The sequence below is a fragment of the Ailuropoda melanoleuca genome, chromosome 5 (assembly GCF_002007445.2).
Source record: "Ailuropoda melanoleuca isolate Jingjing chromosome 5, ASM200744v2, whole genome shotgun sequence".
In the NCBI taxonomy this organism is placed as follows: domain Eukaryota; kingdom Metazoa; phylum Chordata; class Mammalia; order Carnivora; family Ursidae; genus Ailuropoda; species Ailuropoda melanoleuca.
In genome coordinates, this window is record NC_048222.1 from 83,389,784 (window position 1) to 83,412,657 (window position 22,874).

A 22,874-nucleotide genomic window follows, 5' to 3' on the forward strand; every position below is an offset into this window, starting at 1 on the left:
ACATGAAGACAAAATCATAAATTAATCATTAGATATGTTCTATGTCAAAAATAATCTTTTTGGAGAAAGTGATGTTATAAGAAACCTGCTGAAGAATAAAATTGTTCTATGACATGTAATTTGCTTATCATGTCCAGTCATATTTGATGGGCTTTCCTTTTTATTTATTTTTTTAAATAAAGAGAGACTAGTCAAAAGATCGATAATTTAACCCTTATTCTTAATCAAACAATATATAAGCAAGATTATGCTCATATAGACTTTTGAACCACCATTTATTTTACTATTATAATTACCCTAAGATTTCCATTTTTACGGCCCACAAGCTTTTCAAGAGGACTGAAATCAAATAATTAGAATAAGTAAGTTACTGTATATTAATTTCTATTTTAAGTATGTAAATATTGTCTTCTGGGTTGCTATGTCCATTTTTCATCTTTAAGCACCTTAGAAAACATAGTGTATGTCATAAAAACTGCCTTACAGAAAGTTATATTATTCTGATATGCCTGTAGTAACAGGAACTAATTGTGAAGGTTATTATAATTTTGAAATTATTTTTTTTTCTGAAGTACAGGGTTGAACCACTGTAAACTAGGATATTTTCAGTGAAAAATATTTTAATCTAACTTTAAACTTTTGTAACTACAATTGTCACAAATTTTATATATAGTGATAAAAACAAAGAGTGTAGAGCTTTTATATTTACAAAAATTTCATAGAAAGGAGCACAAAATTCATGTTATAAGTGGAATGAATCATTTTACTATAATTATTTCTCAGTATCTTAGATGATAATATGCATATTTTTTCCAAAGAAATCAAAGTAACTTAGTTGACAGACACTTAGATTTAGGAAGTTTAATGTCAGTAACTGAACCATTTTGGTCAATAAGGTCAAATTTGTATAATGGTAATTGACTATGATATTTGTTATAATATATTTAGGTATATAAAATCTTCATCAGTAAATCCTTTGATTTTTGTCTAGTTTTATTGAAATTCACAAAAATTTTATTTCAAATTGATGATCATAATTATAAGAATTTATCTTCAGTAATATTAAATAAGTGTAATAAAAATGTTTTTTATGAATAATCCAAAGATGTAATCCCCTGAAAAACACATACCCAGTATAGAAGTTTGTACAGTATATATATTCTTTATCATCAGGTTTTTCTTCTTTTTTGATAAATTGAATAAAATTTTTCTTAGATTGGTCTTAGATGAAGGTAAGTCACCACTCTGTGAAGAACTTTAATTATATTTAAAAACTTAAATGTATTTATTTTCAGTGATGGATCTTAAAAGAAAACTTCTTATAGTTAAAAAAAAGTGAAGCTCCCTCTACTGGAAATATTTTGTAAAATAAATGTCCTTATGAAAACTATTCTTTATTCACTAAATCTATTTCTTATAAGGAACCATAAAGGAAAAAATAAAGACAAAAAAGTATTTAGTATTAATTTACAAATATATCATTTTAATTTATTTAGAAATTTTCTTTTAGGGCAATTTGGAGGCAAGAACTACAACTGGAAACCGTAGATATTTTCAATTAAATGATTTATTAGTATGAGCTTCTTTTGATAGGTTTAAAGATTTTTAAAAACCTTATTGAGATATAATATGCACGCAGAAAAGTACACAAATAATAAGTTGCCACGAAAGTTTCTCAAAGGTAACACACTCATGTGAAGAGACCATGAATCAAGAAGTAGAATTGCCCTCAAAAAACTAAAAAAGGACTATCACATGATTTGGTGGTCCCAATTCTGGTTATTTATCTAAATGAATGAAGTCAGGATCTGAAGGAGATCTACGTTTATTGCAGCACTATTCACAAAGCTAATGTATGGAAACATCAAATGTCCACTGACGGGTGAATGGATAAAAAATGGCCATAGGAATTCTGCACTTAGTGAAATAAGCCAGGCACATAAAGATAAGTACTCTGTGGGGAGAAAAAAAGGTAGAATTGTCAATATCACAATTGCACTCACCCTCCCACTGCCGTACGTTTTCTAGGTACCACTTTGCCCAAAGATAATCACTATCCTGACTTATACAACAATAAGTATGATTTGGTTTTTTTTTTATTTTGTTTTTGAACTTTATATAAATACTTATTTGAGTCGGCTTCATTTTTCTGAGCATTGTGTTTATGTGATTTGTCCATATTAGTGCATGTAGTAACAGCTTGCTTATTCTCATTGCTGTATAGTATTCCATTACATGACGATATTATAATTTATCCAATGTCCTATGAAGGATATTTGGGTATTCTTTTAGGTTTTGGCTACTGCAGCCATGAATATCCTTGAACATGTCTTTTTGTGAGTACATGTGAATACATGTGAATACATGCATTTTGGGGCAGTATGGGTTGAGTCTAAGCCTATCTCTAGCACAGGAATTTCTGGATCATAAGGTGGGCATGAGTATGTTAAGTTTTATTAGATATTGCAAATTTTCCAAAGTAATTGTGCTTATTGATACTTTTGTCAGCAATGCATGAGGGTTTCTGTTGTATTTACTAGTACAAAATTTGTTAAGTGCCTATTATTATAAACATTTCTAGCATATTCTTAGACTATTATTGCAGGCCCACAGATGATATTTTAATTCTTTTATCTTGGCATAATTTCTACTTTTTACTACATGAGTTTTACTAAGGCAAAAACAGAAGAACAAAAATATTTACTTCTATAATACAATTAGAAGTATTCATTACCAGAATATATCAGGTATTTTAAAAATACAATTTTTGAAGGGGAATTATTTTAAAAAAAGATAATTCTTTAAAACATGCAAGTGAGAAAATTGTGTAAACAGATGTGAAAAATCTGAATTTCCTAGTACCAAAGTTTTTTAAAAGTTTCACATTTTGCTCAGATATTGCTGTTTTTTGAAACAATCCTTCTAGGCTTATGGGTTCTAGTACTCATATTAATAAAATAAAGAACAAAACATGAGTGTTCATCTTCCTTTGAAATGCAGATAGGTGATGATTATGAGGAGCTTGCAGAACAAATTCTAAAAACAGGAGAACTGCCAAAAATATTTCATTTAAATTGGTTATTTTCATAAAATACAATTTTATTTTCATCTTTACAATTTGATACCAACACAGACTTGCTACTTGAATAAATTATGGTACACTCTGTCAAAAACTAAATGTGTGAATTTCAGACTTCATGATAATCACAAATAAAATGCTTTCTTGGTTTACTTTGAAGCCTAAGAAAAACATTTTGACATAGAATTTCTTGTTTCTGCTTTTGGTATGTTTTGGAGCATGGGGAAAAAACCCTTTTTAATGTTGGCTCTATTTTCTCATGTAAGATACTAAAGAAAAAGGGACTTCAAAGAATAAACTTTTACCACAAAGATTTCTTATGTGGGTACAGTAATAAGATTCTATATAATTTTTTAAAATTATGTTACACATAATATATGCTGCTTACCTTTATGTCTATAAATAATCATACATTTTCCCAAGTATAGAAAGATCATGGCCCAGTTCTCTGCTTAGTGCCTCAGGCAATTTGCCCTGCAGATTCAGAAAACAGCTTGCAAAGTATTTCCTATGCTATATATGTTTTCTTCCCTTAACTACAATTATGTACTGAGGCAAGTCAATTAACAAATATGTATATAATGTGTAATGTTAAGCAATTCAACAAGATTACCAAATTCTGTGCACAAATTTTTGGGCTCGGTTCAATTTGGCTGATTGGGAACTACCATCTCTCCCATCATGGAACTTAAAACACAGCAGGGAAGAAAATACCAAGGACCAAATAATAAAAGAAAAACACAAACAGCAATGTTTTGGAAATGTGAGGTAGGAAAACTATCTAGAAGGCTTGGTACTTGTGTTGGATCTTAAGATGCTTGTTCACTGGGCAGAAATGAGACATAAAGGAAATGATAATGGCTATATAGTATGCTTAAGGAGGGGTGATGGTCAAATTCAGTGAAGAAATTCTGATTTATGGTTTATATTCATATTCCACCAGCAACCACTACTGAGCTGACTCCAATAATAAACCTGCAGAAATATGGAGAAGTAACAGCTTCCTTTCACAATAGAATATGGATAAAATTTAGAAACAAATAATTTAATTATAATGGGATAGTTGTCATAACAGGAATGATCTTTTAACTCGGCTCAAAATATCTCAATAAGATTACTAATAGTAATTAATAGTAAGAACTATATAAAGAAACAGTAATGGCTCAACTACAAGAAGAAAAGGAAAATCTCTTTGTTTTAGAATTTGAAAACCATGTTTGAACTTTTCATCAAAATATGGTTTCCTTAAAGAAAGAAAACCAAGTAGAGGATTTGGATTGTTGGAAGAAAAGAAAACACTGAACTTGGTTTAGGGTATTTGAGTTTGAGATGCTAGCTGTAGATCTTGGTATCCTGCCATCAGCTGGGGATGCAGAGATGATGCTCGAACTGTAGATTTAACAGTCAAAATGTTATGAAGGTGATAATTCTGTGTGCAAAGAAGAAATAATAAATATGTATATGCAATGAGGATAGAACTTTATAAAGTAGGGCACAGAGAAGTACACAGAGAGCCCTGAGTTAAACTGGAGGTAAGACTGATTATAACTAAGTGACAAAGTCACAGATTTATCAGTTTTACACAGTTGATCCTAGAGACCTGTTCATATCAACAGCATGTATCTTTCTAAAACTTTTCTATAGACACTTCCAATGCTCTAATTTCAACTCTCATAATTTCACAATCATAGATGATACATTATACCCACTCAGTTTTCTCAGGAGACTTTTATGGAATTATTTTGAGAAAGTACATCTTTTACTTTTCCATACTTCCTGAATGATATAGAGTGGATCCTTCTTGATTCTCCCAACAAATATGTCTCTTACTCTTCTGCATATGATTATCTTCATAGTGTATTAAAAGTATTTATTGAAAATAAATTAATGTGTAGGTAAATGTCTACGTGGAAACGTGGATTGTTTTTCTTTCCCCCTAGAAGAATGATACAGTTGTAGCTTTGTTTTGCTTGGGGAAGTGAGTCAGGAATAAAGACATATGAATCATCTTCAGAGAAATGATTTTGGAGTTAAGGCAGGAATTCCAAGACCGGATCAACTGTTTGGCAACAAACAGAAGGTATGTGAATAGAATGAGCTATTCACTTGCAGAAAACAAAGCTATTCTAACTACAGGCAACCACATTTTGGGCTTTTTAAGGAAACTAAGTTTGGAATTCTCAGATGTCAGAAAAGTAAACAATGGCAAAAAAAAAAAGCAGCTTCATCATAGTGCATTTCTGAAATTCTTTTATAATCTCCATACTAGAGATACTTTTAGTAGGAAGTATTACCAGTCCCTCAACAACAATTTAATGTGCAAAAGCAGTAACTTCAGTGGTATAACTAAGAATCGCATAAAATCTAAATGTTATTAACATCCTCTAGAAATAGTTTATTGAACGGAATAACTTTCAGGCAAATGATGAAGAATTCTCTATGAGTGCATCAAACATTTGCCATAAATTAGAAATTATTGTTAAATGGGGCGCCTGGGTGGCTCAGTCAGTTAAGCATTTGCCTTTGGCTCAGGTCATGATCCCAGGGTCCTGGGATCGAGCCCCACATCAGGCTCCCTGCTCAGCGGAGAGCCAGCTTCTCCTCTCCAGCACCTGTGCTCTCTCTTGTGCTCTCTCTCAATTAAATAAATAAAATCTTTTTTTAAAAACGAAATTACTGCTGAACACATATCTCTGACACTCTTATACAACCATCAGCACTGTAGGATGATTGGGCTTCCATTAGAGGTCACTGGTCCATCCAATCCCTTACATAATTTGAGAATCTCTCAAAAATATTTCTAACAGATGGTTATCCTATAAACTTTAAAATTTCTAGCAATAAGGATGCCTTTACCTCAGAAGGAAAATAGTTATCAAATAATTTTGATCAATTTTTATTGACTAGTTTTTACTAAAATGTCATTCTATTTTCTCTTGGCCAAAGTAAACTTTTTATTTTTCCTATACAGGCCTCCAAAACTATTTGTCTCTGTATTTTCCACTTGTGTTTTATACTTTTTTCTCCACTTAAAATGATCCTATTGTTCATGGAAAGTGTGCATTTATTTGAGGGATGGTTTGAATTGATAACATTTTCTGTGCAGTTGCTTCATGAAGGATTCTCCAGTTTCAGAGTGACTGCAGCATTCTACCTGAATTTCTCTATAACGTTATAAAAATTTATGGAGCAATGTGTGTGAAATCCTGGGAAAATAGAACTTCAACTTTTAACAAAATACCACTATGGAGGGTATGTGTGTGTTTTAGATTTTCATGCAAGTCTTCTCTCTCCCTCTTAATTGTAAGTCCTATGATGATAGGATTGTTTCTGATGTTTATTTTACCTGTATAATACTTAAATCAATGTCCATGCATGCATGAAATAGAAAACAGCAAGTAAGCACCGAGATAACATCTGTCTGTCACATCTGTCTACCTACCCATGACTTTAGATTTGAATTCTACTTAAATCTGTGTTATTACTTGGAGCAAAAAGGGAGTCTGTGCTCAAGATCTCATAAAAGATAAAAGATGAAATAAATCTCAGATATTACTCTGGCAGCATTTAGTAGAAGAGTAATGGATTTCCTTCTCATTATCACCATGAGAAACTAAAATTTGTATTAGATAATGCATTATTTCTCAACTTTTCTTTTTCCATTTTTGCCTTCTAAAGAGCCTTTTAAGGTATTTTTAGACTTTTTTCTAATAGTCTTCACGGAATTGTAATACCACAGCATGCAATATATTTGCTCATGTATGGTATATATAATCTGTGGTAGATGGTGTGTGTGTGTGTGTGTGTGTGTGTGTGTGTGTGTGTGTATAGGCTTTATACTTATAAGAATACGATTTTTTACCCCAATATAAAACTTCCACCCTCTCCACTCACCCCTACTGAGAATGCATTACCTAATGGTTGCTACTATTTTATGATGCTGCTTAGACTAGAGTTGTATAGTTTTACTATTTTGAATCATGACCTAGAAATAAATCAATAGAGGAAGTATTTACTTGTTTGGATCTTATTAGGGCTTTGCAACTTTGTAAAATGAAAACATAGTTAACGTCATTTCTCCATTGACACTCTGTAAGAAAAATTAATCCTTAAGGCATTAGAGTACTTTACCAATATCTTTTTCCATAAATATGTATGGCTCCCCCAAACCACTAGGATTTCAGCAATAAATTTCAAATCACTACTGCTCCTATTAACACCATGGTTAGATGGCTTTCATAATTTCATACAACTATCTTTTAAAAATAATCTTGGACCCCCTTCCCCTCCAGCAACGCTCAGTTTGTTTCCTATGATTAACAGTCATGTATGGTATGGTATGTCCCCTTTGGGGGCATGGGGTAAGTGGATGATGGACATTAAGGAGGGCACGTCATGTAATGAGCACTGGGTGTTATATAAGACTGATGAATCACTGAAAAAATATATGATGGGCCCCACTTTTAAGAAAATAAAAAAAAAGAAAATATAAGCTAAAAAATTCCTTAAAAAGTAGTGGTTCATATCATAAAATAATTCTTCATATTATACATGATTCAACTCAAGAGTTCCCTTAGATAATAGTTCATTTAAAATTATTTTGTGTATCAAGGTGGCGGGATGGGCAAAATGGATGAAGAGGAGTGGGACATACAGGTTTCCAGTTACGGAATGAATAAGTCACAGGGATAAGAAGTAGAACAGAGGGAATATAGTCTATAGTACTATAAAAGTGTTGTATGGTGATAAATGGTAGCTACGCTTGTGGTGAGCATAGTATAACACATGTCAAATCACTATGTTGTACACCTGAAACTAATGTAACATTGTGTATTGGCTATACTTCAATTAAAATAAGTGTGCCTGGGTGTCTCTTTAAAAACAACAACAACAACAACCAAACATCAAAAAAATAAAGTAAAAGTTTTTTTTCAAACACCCCCCCAAAAAAAGATAATTAAGCACTAGGGATATAATATACAATATGATGACTATAGCTAATACTGTTTTATGATATATAAGAACATTGATAAGAGAGTTAATCCTTAGAGTTCTCATCACAAGGAGAATATTTTTTACTTTTTCTTTTATCTTTCTCCTCCTTTTTTTTTGTACCTATAAGAAAAAAGATGGACGTTAGCTGAACTTATTGTGATAATCATTTCACTATAGATATATCAAACCACTATGCTGTACTTTAAATTTTTCTCTATACAGGCCTCAATATTTGTATGTGATATATGTCAATTATTTATCAATAAAACTGAAAAAAAACCAAAAAAAGATAAAAAAAGAATCTTGGAGTTATTATCATTTAAAATTTATTTATTTTTCTATGATTTAGACTCTTGACTTTCTTTTGTTATTGATGTTAGATAAATGAAAAAGTTCACATTTCTTTTTAAAGTTAAATTTCTAGTAGTGATAAAGCAGGATATCAATAGTTAGTATCTATGTTAGCTCTGGATATCTCCAATACAGGAGTTAGGGATATGTATAATAAGCTGAGAACATGTTACTATTAAAAATAAAAACTAATTGGCAGAAAACTGTAGTAACAAGTAAAATGCTACTAAAAGAAAAGAAGGTAAGTTGTTATTAATGGTCCGGGAGTGTGAGCAAATCATCAGAAAACAGTTGGTCCTGTTGTTATTGTTTTTGTGGGTTTGGGGTTCAGACTGTCCATACAATACTTTAAGATAGGGACCTGGGAGAAGATAAATGATATGAACCTCAGTAAAATGACCACTTACAGGCCCTCCATTAAATGACTGGGAGGAAAATGTGAGTTCCATCTGTCTGGCTAATTTCTCCACAACTCACTTTACCTTTTCAAACGCTTTATCTCTGATCTTCCCCAGGTCTAGGTGAGGCTACCTCCGTGCTCCCAAGCACCCAGTTTCTTCATTGCACAGATCCTGATGGGGGGAATGATAGTGGTAATCACCTGATTATTACCTCTAGTTTGAACTGTGAAGTCCTTGAGGGCAGGACAGTAATGGATGTCCAGTTCTACTCCCAGGGACCTGGGAGAAGATAAATGATATGAACCTCAGTAAAATGACCACTTACAGGCCCTCCATTAAATGACTGGGAGGAAAATGTGAGTTCCATCTGTCTGGCTAATTTCTCCACAACTCACTTTACCTTTTCAAACGCTTTATCTCTGATCTTCCCCAGGTCTAGGTGAGGCTACCTCCGTGCTCCCAAGCACCCAGTTTCTTCATTGCACAGATCCTTGGGGGGAATGATAGTGGTAATCACCTGATTATTACCTCTAGTTTGAACTGTGAAGTCCTTGAGGGCAGGACAGTAATGGATGTCCAGTTCTACTTCCAGCGCTTGAAAGAGTGTCTAGCACACTGAAAGTGCTCACTTATTTCCAGAATGAGACATGGTTTTTATTTCTAAAAGCGGATTGGCAATTCCAAATAAATAACTCTTTCTTGGCACAACTAAAAATACCATGTCGACTTTCTTTGCTTCTAGCGCTCAGGAGAAAATTCGGTGGGAGATATGATGCTTTGTTTTTTCTTGATTCCTAATTTTATTTTTCTGTGGTAATATATTTACCCACTCACCTCTTATGTCTCTTTTACAGAAAAATATCAGGAAAAAAATAATCTGCATTTTTTTCATTTTCTCACTACTCACTGATGCCTCACCTGTTCCTATTTGGGGTCTGTCCCCACCTCTACTAAATAAAGCAGTACCAAGCTTTCATGTTGTGGTAGCTCCTTCCTTTTTAAACATTGGAAAAATGGAAATAACACTTCATATAATAATGGTTGTATATAATGGTTCATATAATAATAGTTATTAAAATAACTATTAAACGTATATACGAAATGTTCATATATATGCATCTATAAAATATATATATCTTTGTATCATATATAACTTTGAATTATCTACTTTTTATAAGATTTCTGCCCTGGAAAGAGAAGACATAAATGAACATCCTATGTAGTAATCAAATAAATGATGCATATTCTCATATTTACATTTCTATTATTATACCTATCACAATTCTGGTATCAGAATCACTAACAATATTCCAGTTCCCTAGATGAACTGAGGCCATTGATAACACAAAGTATTTGTTTTTGCTTTGTAATCTGTTTATTCACATACTTTTAATTTATTTTTATTTATTCGATAAAGGGTAGTTGAACAATGATTCCTTTTTTTGTTGACAATTATAAAGAAGGTAGTCATGAACAACTACCCAGATAGTAACAATTTTATATAGGGAGGAAAAAAACAACTTTTTTTTGAATGGAAAGGAGTAGATATTCTTCATGAAAAAGAAAGGAATTTAAATGGACCCTAAGCAGTTGACAGAATTTGAATGGGCAGAAAAAAGAGATCATTTCAGGCAGGAAGAACATTGTTAGCAGAGGTTACAGGCCAGCTTCTATGTGAAATGAAGGATATTGAAAGCTTCATAGTAACAATTCGATCAGGGAACCCCCAAGTTTTTTTTTTTCTAATAAATCCATGCTTAAGTTGTTTTAGGACTAATTTTATAGGAAAAATCGAAATGACTATCATAGGATGTTAGAAAACATAAGCAAATGTTTAATCAAATATGTTTCTCTATTTCTAAACAAAATATTTTGCTGTCATCGTTTGATTATGAGGGAAAAATATTTGAATAAGGTATTTTATATCTACTTTTTCTGTTGATGTCAGAGTTAATTACCAGCAGATTAAATAAGAAAAGAAAAAAAGAAAAGAAAAGAAAAGAAAAGAAAAGAAAAGAAAAGAGAAGAAGAGATTTTCATAGTTCTGTAAACAAATGGTTACATTCCTGACAAGGGAAGGAATAATGGCATATGTAATGAAATCTCGACCTTCAAAACTTAAAAACAATCTATCCCTATACATTTCTTTCTATTAAAAAAATTATAAAACACTCTAATATGCATTATGTAATATTTCCCACCAGTTCTTACATTATTCCTTTTTAGGAAGAGACTTACCCTTATTAAAACACTGACCCAACTTTGTACAGTATATCCCACTGCATGGTAAGAATAAATGAAACTCCTGTGTCCTTAACTAGCCTCTTGTTTTAATTATTGGGAAAAATAGTGGTAACAGAGCATTACATGGATAAAATTATTAGATATCTCCCATCTGATTAATTTGTTTCTTTGTAATAACCTTAAACCACTTTAAGAGATTGTGAAATCCTTTTTTTCCCTTTAAATCCCTGAAATTTAGGGTATTTCTTTCTTCCTGTGAATCTTAAATGAGATGAGAACCATCAAAGACACTGACTATGCTGCAGACCTTAGTTGGTACCTCCTGAGACTAAGTAGGGAATTAGTTTTTTTGTGTAGCCTAAATACGTCCTTCTAAATAATAACATGTGAACTTAAAATTTTGCTCTACTTTAAAAAGCCAGAGTGTATACTATTCTCTGTGTGTATGTGCACAATTAACACATATGTCAAAAAACAGCAAAGATTACATTGGAAAAGTTTAATTGATATGAAAAAATAAGTTTCTAGAGCAAATAAAAATTCAAACTAAAAAGAAATATAAAAAGAAGATGATATGTATACCTATATAGGAAATAGCTAGTCTATTTTAGATGTTTTCTAAATTAACTTTTCTTGCATTCTATCTTCTCTGTGTATACATTTGTGTGCACACATGAAAATAAGAAAATCTCTAGAGAAAGAGGACTCAGGGTCAGGTCTCAGTCCTGTCTTTGAGGGCCTGAGTGTCCTGTCTATAGACTGAGTGATAGTATTTAATATGCTACTCTAAAAATGTAATTTGTAGAGCTGTATCCATCGACAGAGTACAAATTTTTTTTGACTAACATAGTCAGAAATTTGATAGTTGCTCTTTAACAGAAAATATGTGCCAAGCATTACAGCTATAATTTCTCACTTCATTTAATATTAGTGGCCTATTTTTTTCCCCTAAAATCCCCTGTAGTGGTAGATGTGAGAGGTGTTGAGTAGCAGGAAAATCAACAAAGGAGGAAGAGACCAGTCCTCTATTGCTGTTGTTAGTTCTGATTAGTCTCATATTTGTGAGTGACAGAAAGTGCACAATAATATTGGCTTAAGACAGATTTTATTTTTCTTCCCAAAACTAAAGAAAGAAAAAGAACAATGGAAGTGAGCAGACCAAGTTTGGAATGGGAGTTTACCAATCCTTCCTTCTACCTTGTTGTTTTGCCACCCTGCTAACATGGGGTTTCTTCCTTGACATCCAAGCTAGATGCTCTGATCCAGTCATCATAGTTATTTTCCAGTTATCAGAAAAGGGAAAGAGGCTTTATTTAAAGACACTTCCAAGAAGTTGCAAATTTCCCAGTTTCCCTGGCAGCTTTGTGTGTCCTTGTGACCAAGTTGCGACCACTAAGTTGTAAATAGAAGTGGCATGTTTAACTTCTGTGAAGTGCCATTTGAGGGAGATCAGAAAGCTCCAGATCACATTTTGCATTCTGCCCTATGGAACTCAGTCTTCAGCTGAAGCAGAAGGGAACTATTATAAGTAGGAAAGGAGCATGATCACATTGTGTTTCAGAAATATCACTGAAGGAGTAATGTGGAAAACTCAGAAGAAAGGATGTTGATGGTGGAGAGGGTCAAAACTAGCATCAAGGAAAGTAGTTCATGGTCAGTGCAATAGAACATCCTAAAAATGGAGAGAAAGGAGCACATGTAAAAAGTGACAAAAAAAGGAAAGAAAAAAAAAACTTGTCCACTAATTGGGAGTGGGGAAACAGAGAGGAGTCTAGGATAATTCTCATAATCATACTTTTAGTAACTGGGTGAACAATAGTGCCATGACACAAATAGAACATATGAAAAGAGGACCAGCCATGTAGAAAAGTATCTTAATTTAAGTTCGAGATAGGTATAGTGAATGTGATACCTTTAAGATATCCAGCTAATGAAACACTTCAGCACAGTGGAGGGAGTGTATCACCTGGGCATAGATCAGATTGGATGACTAACATTCTGGGGCAGGGCTTTTGATACTTGAGCATACACAGATGTTTCATTCCATTGGGGTAAGAAAAGAAGCCTGGTGACACAGAGTCATCAAGCCTCTACTGCCCCAGACCCCAACTTACATACTTCAGGCTGAGCTGTGGCTAGCATAGCACACCTGTAATCACGGGGGCATGCTGATGTGGAAAAGTCCTTCCCTGCTGAGGGCATTGCTACTCAAAATGTGGTCCTTTAACCAGCACGATGTCACTTGAGAGATCGTTACATCTGCAGGGTCTGAATTTCACCACAGACTTACTGAATCTGAATCTGCATTTTATCATGTCCTTTGGAAGATTCATAAGCACATTTAGGTTTGAAAAGCACTATTTTAAGAATATCATCTAAGGTATGGGCAGAAGGAGAAGTACTGGCAAAAAAAAAAAAAAAAGTTCAGATATGGTAAGAGAAAAGGAGAGTTAACACAAGAGTATGTCACAGAACCTAACAGAAGAGTTTTAGAAAGGAAAGAATGATCAATAAAACAAAATGCCATAAAAACAAAAAGAAATGTGGAAGATTACTGGTAGCCTTTTCAAGTGAATTTTTGGTATAAATATATGTGTTCAAATTTGATAGCATAATATTGATTGATGGCCTAAAGAAAAACATAAACGCAGATTATTTTTTTCTAAGAGGCTACTACAAGGAGAAGTAAGAGTGGACACAGTTGAGATACACAATCGTTGATTTGTTTAGTTTTTTAAATGGCAGGAAATTTAACCTTGTTTATGTCTGGAAGAAAGAAGCCAAGAGATTAGGAATTCCTTTAGAAAGAGACAGGAGGGTTACAAAAGAGAAGGGGCAGTCACTGAGCAAATGAAAAAGAAGAGCCATAGTTGAAGGGTAGCTTTTGACTAGATGGAAGGTTAAAATATATGCAGAATACAGCAAGCTGTCGATATGGGGATGGTGATTTCATAATTCAGCAGCTGAATGCTCCATTATCTCTTTGAAGTAGTAGGCAAGGTCGTCCACTGAGATAAAGATAAACAATGAAGCGAACAAGTTCAGGCTGACTTCCCAGTTACCCAAGAGAATAGGGCCGAGTCTCCATTCCTTCTGGCACTCTGGCAGGGCTGTGTTCTGAGTTGTGTCAGAGAATTCTGCCCAACCCCCTTGAAGCAGATGCCCTATCACTCTGCAGTGGAGGAGCATGAAGTCTAGAGACATGATCATTATTCAGACCGCACGACTTTACGTGGCAAAGCCAGAAGTAGAACGCACCTCACCTAATTCAAATTAACTGCTTATTTTTCCAAGTGAGCTCTGTAATTGAGGCTCTTCTAAAGTAGAAAAAGAAATGATCACGTCACTCCTTAAAAAGTGAAATGCGACTCATTCAGTTAGAATCATAGGAAGATTTGTTTGTTGATAATTTCATCACAAAATACAAGAATGAAATCCACTTTCAAAATTGTGCTCTTTGTTCTCATGATTCTACACAGGAGCACCAAGTTTGGCAACGTTGGCATGCATTTTGAGCTCACAGCTTTGAACAGTTTCTTTTATATCTCCAATGTGGCTAGCCTTTTCCTATAAAGCGTTGTCTCTAGGGATTGTGTTATGCATGATTAAAGAAAACATATGCTCTTACTGCCACAGGAAATAACTTCTATAATCGACAGGGTTTTAAAATCCTTTTGTTTCCTGGGAAACCATAAACACGTTTCCCAAAATAGTTTAGGCATATACAAAGAAGGGAAGGAGGGGGGAGGAGGAGACAGAGGTGAGGCAGGGGAAGCAGACAAGAGAGTCAGAGAGTGAATAACCTTAGCTATGCATTAGCTTTAAGTATCATGTTAACACCAGTGATTGTATCTTTCTCATCTCTTCTTTCAATTTTTAAAAAGAATATAGTCCAATAAAAACCTTGGTGAAAACAACAATAAAAACAACAAACCTTGATGGATACTCAAATTTTCTGAGGGAAAAATGAATAGCACCATACTCACTGCTGTATTTACCTTTCCTTACCACTTCCAATTATAAACTATTTTTTGCCTTATTGTTTGATTCCCTCCTTCATCCTGTGCCATTTCTCTCTCCTTATGGAGATATAATGGTCAGGCAGATATGAGGCTTCCTGCACCACAGGAAGTAAAAGGTCCAATATGCCTTCAATATGCTTAAGTCAGACCACCTTCCATTGAAAGGTGACATTAACATAAATATTTGCTGTCACACAAATGGGAATACCTACCAAAACCTGAATAACTCCATGCTTTGCTGATTCAGTATTATTCAGGAAAATAAACTTAGTATGTTTCCACGTTGATATTCTCTGTACATCTCTTTCAAATTCAGAGACTCCAGAGATTGGTGTTTTAAAATATCATGATTTTATGTCCTGAATGTTATTGATTTGGGGATTTACAAAAATGTGTTTCAAGCACAATTAGTTGAAAATAGAAAGGAGAGCTCAAAATAAAGCAGTACTACTGCTATATTATTTCCTTTATAAATATCTATAACTCAGTTAAAATCTCAGGTAAGAGGATGATTTCTGTATCACTTATCCCTGCATGGTAGGATTAAGATGCTTTTTTCTTTTTTCCTTTTTTTTTTAGAGAGAGAGAGCATGTGTGCATTCAAGTGTGGTAGGGATGGGGCAGAGGGCCAGAGGTAGAGGGAGAGAGTATCTTAAGCAGGCTTCATGCCCAGCATGGAGCCCCATGCCAGGCTTCATCTAATGACCCTGAGATCATGACCTGAGCAGAAATTAAGAGTCAGATGCTTATCCGACTCAGCCATCCAAGTACCCCTAGATGCATTTTTCTTATTTTTATATTTTTTATGATTTTTTTTGTATAGTGAGCATATATTAGATTAAATGAAATTTGTAGTTTTTTTTTAACAAGCTTTGTGCATGTTTTAAAAGCCTAAGAGGTATTTTGACAAATAAAATTTAGAAGAGAAGCAATTCTTATTTTATTTTATTTTTTATTTTAGAGAGAAAGCACAAGCAGAGGGAGGAGCAGAGGATAAGGGAGAGGGAGGGGGAAAGAAACTCAAGCAGACTCTGTGCTAAGCATGGAGCCCAACACCAGGATTGATCTTGGGGGCTCAACCTTACAACTCTGAGATCATGACCTGAGCTGAAACCATGAGTTGAATAATCAACTGACTAAGCCACCCAGGCCCCCCCATAACAGAGAAACAAAATTTTTAAAAAGATTTTATCTTTTTATTTGACAGAGAGAGAGACAGCCAGCGAGAGAGGGAACACAAGCAGGGTGAGTGGGAGAGGAAGAAGCAGGCTCCCAGCGGAGGAGCCTGATGTGGGACTCGATCCCAGGACTCTGGGATCACGCCCTGAGCCAAAGGCAGATGCTTAACAACTGAGCCACCCAGGTGCCCCTAGAGAAACAATTCTTGATTAACATTTCCTCCACCAATTTGATGTAACCACTTTCAAATTATCACCGGAAAAATGACTCTGAAGCTGGTAATCTTTTGGCAAGTTAAACTGGTTGGGAATATTTGGAATATAAGGAACAAATTTATCAAATTGAATTCTGCCAAACTGAACTCTAGAAGGACTCTAGAAATTATAGTGAAGTAGTATATTAATGCTATGAGATGAGTTCCAATGACATGGGTTATATGACACAGGCAGAGATTAGCTCGTGGAGAGGGATCTTGGCAGGTAAACCTCACGTATCAACAATGGAAACCAGTGATTGATAGAACCAAATGGTCTGTAAGAATTTAGTGGAAGAGGGATCATCTCCAGGTCAGATAATCAAAGAACAGCAATGTAGAAGACGGCCATTTAAGCAAAAGAATTGATAAAATTCCATAAGGCAGGGAAACATGTGATTGGGGCACATTCTGAATTTTGAATGATTACTATTATGACTTCTAGAGTCCCCTGACCATTTTTGACTGAACAAAATGTAAAGTCTAGTATTACAAGGAGATTTCACCTCTCTAATTTTGATTTTGTTGAAACCCCAATGCTTTTATTAAGTTTATTGTCCCAGAGCACACTGTACTCCAGAGTCAGAGGAAAATTCCTTTATCATTTTTCAATTGAAAAAAAAAATGTTTAGAGGTAGTGGACTTTGTGCATATTAGGTATGAGTGTGGGGATGTTGGTGTGTTGAACATAAGAGAATTTCAAGACTCTCCAGAGAGATTATGGTGTAGAATGAGGCTAAGGGAGGAAGTCTTTCTGAATAAGTCAGAAAAAAATAAAATAAAATAAAGAATATCCTTTCTCAGAAGGAAGAAAGGGGCAACAGAATTTATGAGGAACATTTTATTGTTGGTGATTCATTTTGAGAAATTAAGTGCTATTTCACTGATCTGTGAAAGAAAAGGTGATATTGGGGGCACCTGGGTGGCTCAATCAGTTAAGCAACAGACTCTTGGTTTGGGCTCAGGTCATGATCTCAGGGTGGTGAGACTGAGCCCCACATTGGGCTCCCCGCTCAGTGTGGGCTTTGCTTGTGTTTCTCTCTCCTTCTTCCCCACCCCCTTCCTCACTCTCTCACTCTCTTTCTCTCAAATAAATAAAAAAACTTGAAAAAAAGGAAAAAAGAAAAGGTGATATTGAGAACATGTTTCCCATTGTATGTTGCTTTGGAGATTAAGAATGCAACCAGCATTTTTTGAAGCTTACATATGCAACTGCTATAATCATAGAGGTGTAATGACCACAAATCTGTATTTATAAACTTGAGTTTAATCATTATAGGCACTCAGTTAAAATCAATTTCAAAGTATTTATGTGAATTTAATTTTACTTATTTATAATTACTTAATACATGATTATGTTTTCAGTATAAAAATCCAAATACTTCAGATGAATCCAAACTCCCCGTTGGTCATAACAACTGTCTTGTTCTGGCTTCTCTCCATTCTCTCACTCATTCTACCCTAGAAGAGAGAAGGGGGTCTTCTGTTTGAGAGGTTTGGAAGGAAAATCTGGGCAAGCATAGTTTCCCTTTCCACTTGGGACCTTGAGTAAGGTGTGGATATATAGACATCATTTTCAATTCTCGTTGGGAAGCCAATGCGTTCTCAGATGGTATCGGTTTAATCAGTTATAAGATCATGTTATGATCCCAAATCCTTTACCCTTTTGAAAAAATTTCTCAAATTATTCCACATTTGGAGGGGGAGAGGGAGGATGCTATGTTGGATCCCTTTGGGTCCCAAGATTATACTAAAAATATTATTTTTACACTTGTTATTTCTTTCATTTAATGGTATTTCTTTAAGTACTTTCTGTTTCAGAACACATAGAATACCTTATTTTGCTTATGGCTGTATAAATCTAAACTAGAATCGTATTAGAGATTTTTAAAAGCACATTTACAGTAACTAAGGTCATTTTGTATTTTCATTAATATAACCAATCTCACATTAAATAATGCTGGGTCATAAGGAGGATGTCTTAATAATTTAAATAAAGAACATGAAATTCCCTCTTAAAATGGCTGTATATACTATCCTTCAGTGTATAAATTGCTTATGAAAGTAAATTTTACCCATAAATTCATCAATTTTTGATATTGCTAAACTTTAAAATTTGGTCAGTTGTAATGATATTCAGTCTTTTTAAATGGACATTGTGGGGCTCCTGGATGACTCAGTCAATTAAATACCCAACTGTTGATTTTGGTTCAGGTCATGATCTCACAGGGTAGTGAGATCGGGCCCCATGTCGGGCTATGGGCTGGGTGTGGAGCCTGCTTGGGATTCTCTCTCTACCTCTCCCTCCGTCCCACTTCCCTCATCTCTCTCCCTCTCTAAATAAATAAACAGACAAATAAATAAATAAATAAATAGACATTGCCTGATTACTTCTGAATTTGAGCATCCTCTTTTATTCTAAATGTGCATTTCTATTTCTTTTTCTATGAATTGCTTATTTATGTATTTTGCTCATTCCCCTATTGGGTTACCTTTTCCTAAATGATTTGTCGGAGTCTCTTACATAATGAAGATATTAGTGCTTGGTTAGGTATCTGCTTTTATTTTGCTTGTTTAATTTGTTGTGGTGCTTCATGTCATGCATAATTTTTCCCCTCAGCTTATTTACTTATTTATTTACTTACTGAAGTATAGCTAACATACAGTGTTATATGTTTCAGAAGTACAATATAATCATTCAACATTTCTGTACGTTACTCAGTGTTCATCACAGTAAGTGTACTTTTAATCCCCTTCACCTATTTCACCCATCCCCTGACTCACCTCCTCTCTGGTACCCATCAGTTTGTTCTCTGTAGTTAAGAGACTGACTTTTGGTTTGTCTCTTTTTATCTTTGTTCATTTTTTTGTTTCTTAAATTCCACATATGAGTGAAGTCAAATGGTATTTGTCTTTTTCTGTCTGACTTTTTTCATATAACATTATTGTAGCATCCACATTGCAGCAAATGGCAAGATATCATTGTTTTTTTATGGCTGAGTAATAGTCCATTGTATATATATACAACATCTTTATTCATCCATTGATAGATATTTAGGTTGCTTCCATTTTTTGGCTATTGTAAATAATGCTGCAACAAACACAGGGATACATATATCTTCTTGAATTAGTGTTTTTCTTTTTGGGGGCCAAGTACTCATCAGTGGAATGACTGGATCATATAGTAATTCCATTTTTTATTTTTCAAGGAACCTCCATACTCGTTTGGCTGTAGCAATTTGTATTCTCACCAATTGTGCACAAAGGTTCATTCATAAATATCTAATATTGATGCATTACTTCAATGATTTGTGCATTAGTGCCATACTTACTATTACAATTTCTCTGTAATTCTCTCTTGAACCCATTCAACTGGGTTTTCACCTCCACCAATTCCCTAAAACTGCACTTGTCAAAGTCACTGTTGACATCCACCTAGCAAAATAAAATGGCGAATTCTCAGTCTTCATCTTATTTGATCAATTAGCAGCATTTAATGGTTGATCATTCCCTCCTCCTTGATATACTTATTCTAACTGGCTCCCAGGACCACCCTCTACCAGTTTTCCTGTGACTCCCTTGGCTATTCTTCCCACCTGGCTTTGCTGTTTTCTTCTCTCCTCCTCCATCTCTTCTCTTTTCTATCTGTATGTATGCCCTTGGTGATGTGGTCTAGTCTCAAGGCCTTAAATGCCATCTACTAATCTATAATATTTTCCAAATTTGTGCCTTAACCAATAAAAAGATGTCCCTCCTCAGACTCTACACCCATAAAATTAACTGTATACCTACTCAGCATCTTGGATGTCAAATAGTCATCTCAAACTGCACATGCCCCAAACCAATCTCCAGTTACTTATCCCAAACCTAATCTACTCACAATTTCCCCCTTTTCAATTAATATTAAATCTATCCTTCCAGTTACTTAGGCCAAAAAACATTAACTCATCCTTGACCACTCTCTTTTTCCATCTAATCTGTCAGAAAATCACTTTGTCTCAAACTTCAAAATGTATCCAAAATATGATCACATCTTATCACCCGCAATGTGACAGCTTGGTCTGAGCCACCATTACCTGGACTGTAACAATAATCTAACTAGTCTCTGTCAACCATCCCAGCCCCACCCCAGTACATGTTGAACAGATTAGTCATGCATGGTGTTTTTTTATGAAAGAGAAGCAGACCATGCCCTATGTGAACTCGATGTCTTCAAATTGTCCACTTTACTCAGAGTAAAAGCCAAATTTCATATAAAGGCTTTTGTGCCCCTACATGATTTGGTGTTCCATCTAATGCTTTGATCTAATTTCTCACTATTATCCTGCCTGCTAACTCTGTTCTAGTTCCTTTTTGTTCTGTGAATATATCAATCATGCTTCTGACTTAGAGCCTTTGCCCTCACTGTTCTCTCTGGTTGGAATAAATACTCTTCCCTCAGGTACTCAGGTAGCCAACTCCCTGACTTTCTTTAATGTCTTGATAAAGTATCACCTTCTCAATGAAAACTTTATTTAAAACTTTAACAGTGCCCACCCCTCCAATATCCTATCATTCTGGATCATCCTTTTCTGTGATCTAAATTTTTCTTTAAAATGAATAAATTTTAAAAAAGAGTATTCAATTTAGTAAACTGTTGTTTCTTGTTTATTATGCTCCACTCTGCTAGAATGTAAGCTCACAGAGATCAAGGATTTTGGTTTGTTTTGTTTGTTGCTGAATCCAAAATCCTCATAACAATGCTTAGCACATGTACATTTTCAGGAAACATTAAAGAAAAAAGGGATGCCTGGGTGGCTCAGTCGGTTAAACGGCTGCCTTCAGCTTTGGTCATGATCCCAGGGACCTAGGCTCAAGTCCCACATACAGCTTCCGGCTCAGTGGTGAGCCTGCTCTCCCTCTGCCTGCTGTTCCCCCGCTTGTGCTCTCTCTCTGACAAATAAATAAATAAAATCTTCAAAAATAATAATAATAAAGAAAAAGATTGAGTGTGAGTATTAAATAAACCAGCCTTTCCCTTAGGCTTTCATTTTGTCTTGTCTATGACAAGTTTTAAACAATTTTTTATGTCTTTCTAATTCTTTAGATTATTTTCAAAGTAGAATTTTCATATGACTTTTTAAAATTATATGGTGCAGACAGCACTGATGTTGTTGACAGCCTTTCTCAATCCCATCTTCCCCATACTTAGTTGTCTTTCTGGAGAGCAACCGTTTTTAAATGTTTATGTGTTTTTCTTATTCTGTTGATTATTTCCATACATCTAAATAATATCCTTCTGTCATTGTTTCACCATTTTGTTTTCCCTCAGTTTTCTAATTTCTTCTTTTGTCTTTACTCATATTAAATGCTTCTTTAAAGATTTTTTTTCTCTCCCTTTTAATCCTATGGTTTTGTCTATATGTTATATTTCAAACCTCACTATACCCCACAGCAAAATGGCCTTCCTAGAGTTCTTTCTTCTTCTGAGCAAAGCTATATTTTTTGTTGAGGTCTTCTGCACAGACCTCATCTGAAGAATCACGTTACTACTTTCTAAGTTATATCAGCTCCTTCCAGGATTTTGTTTCTTGGTTTACTCCCTCATTTTGCTGCAGTATATTCTCAATGATTTTCCCAAAAGAGCATTAATGCAAGTAGGCTATTCAATTCCTTGTATTTGTGGCTGCTTCATTACTGCTCACTGGATTCACATATTGGCTGAAATGCTGAGTTGAAAACATGAAATAAAAATAATTTTTACCCAGAACTTTGAAGGCTTTTTCTTGATGTTTTATAACATGTACAAATGCTCATTTGAAAGCCTAAAGCCAGTCTGATCTTATTTTGTATTTTCCTTTTTCTTTCAAAATCTTTCAGGATCTTCTCTTAATTCTTAATATTAGGCAGTTTTACAACAATGCCTCTAGACATAGTTCTCTTAGTTCAATCTCTGTTGAGTTCAATCAGCTCATTCACTTTGAAAACACTTGTTTTTAATCCATTTCTGAAAATTCTCCCACCCCCTTCACCTACCTCTCTATTATTTTCTCTTTTCATTTTCCAGAACTTGTAGGAATTTCTAATTTGCTGATATCTCCTTTTCTGTTGTTGGCTAGTTACAGTGTATACCACTTTTGTCATTTTGTATTAGTTTAATGGACTTTGCAGAGGGTAGGAAATAAACGCTATTAAACTATTTTAAAATATTTTAAATATTTATATACTTACATTTAGAACTTCAATTCATCTGAAATTTGTTTATATTTATGTTATGAAATAGGAGATCAAGTTTATGCTATTTGCCAAAAGATTTTTGACTGATTATTGACCACTAGTTTGAAGTAGCTATTCCCTCTACCTGAACACTT

General features: G+C 34.3%; 1 protein-coding gene across 3 annotated transcripts in view; it reads left to right on the top strand.

Moving 5' to 3' along the window:
• The window catches only part of GLRA3 (glycine receptor alpha 3), a 190,922-nt gene that overhangs the window by 1,049 nt on the left and 166,999 nt on the right, over positions 1-22,874 (top strand). Inside the window, exon 1 of one of the 3 annotated variants that reach the window (XM_019803155.2) lies at positions 327-362. The exons of the other annotated variants lie outside the window; for them this stretch is intronic. The gene's annotated coding sequence lies outside the window, so the exon portion shown is untranslated. Of the gene's footprint in view, positions 1-326; positions 363-22,874 lie in introns of those variants that run through there. 3 annotated transcript variants of the gene reach the window in all.